Below are 845 nucleotides of genomic sequence, written 5' to 3'. Positions count from 1 at the left end.
TTCGCTCACCTGTCCCGGGCGTCTGGTGCGGAACCTTAGAGTAAGAAACATCACCGTGCACCTTGGCCAACGTGCGCGACTCGACCGAGCGCGCACTGGCCGAGGTGCACACCGATTTCACCTGGGTGCGCGCGCAGCACCTCGGGCGCACCGGGGTGCGCGCACAACGCCCGGGTTGCACCGTGGCCTGTGTGCTCGGGGCGCCTCGGGTGCGCGCTCGGTGTCGCCCCCGCGCGCGCGGTAGTGCGGGCAGCGCACCCCGGCCCGGCCCGGCCCCGACGAGAACGCAAACGGGCAAAAGGTTTATTCAAATAGCATTGCGACGCCCGGCGAAAAACTTAAAAAGGGTGCAACACCGGGACTTCCCGGGAGGTCACCCATCCCAGTACTACTCCGGCCCAAGCGCGCTTAACTGCGGAGTTCTGATGGGATCCGGTGCACTAACGCTGGTATGATCGCACCCGTTATGAGCTTGTCGCAGTGTGTACTTAGCAAACCGCGACCCACGTGCGAATCCACCCCGGCCACCCACCCCCGTCGAGGTGCACACCCTCCCTCGCGAAGTGCGCCCCGTTCGCCAAGTGTGAGCCCTGCCCGGGTGCGCGCACCTTGCTAGGGCGTCGGGTGTGCACCCGGCCCGGCCTACGTGCGTGCACCTGGACGGGGCGTCGTGTGCGTGCAGTGTCCCGTCTGCAACGCGGTGCCCACACACCACCTCGGGCGCAACGACCTGCGCTCACATGTGGGCCGAGTGCACCTTGGTGCATGTTCGGGGCGCCTCGGGTGCACGCTCGATCTTGCCCCGGTGCACCAAGGCGCTCGGTTTGCCCCGGGTGCGCACTTGG

General features: G+C 67.3%; 1 non-coding gene across 1 annotated transcript; it reads right to left on the bottom strand.

The window, feature by feature from the left end:
* Positions 1–344: 344 nt before the first annotated feature.
* LOC131864323 (5S ribosomal RNA) lies at positions 345–463 on the bottom strand. Its single transcript, XR_009363155.1, has one exon. It is a non-coding gene; the product is annotated as a 5S ribosomal RNA (ribosomal RNA).
* Between the last annotated feature and the right edge of the window lie 382 nt (positions 464–845).

Source organism: Cryptomeria japonica, unplaced genomic scaffold, assembly GCF_030272615.1.
Source record: "Cryptomeria japonica unplaced genomic scaffold, Sugi_1.0 HiC_scaffold_83, whole genome shotgun sequence".
NCBI lineage: Eukaryota > Viridiplantae > Streptophyta > Pinopsida > Cupressales > Cupressaceae > Cryptomeria > Cryptomeria japonica.
The sequence above is the reverse complement of the archived record's forward strand: the minus strand, read 5'-3'. Positions and strand labels throughout refer to the sequence as shown.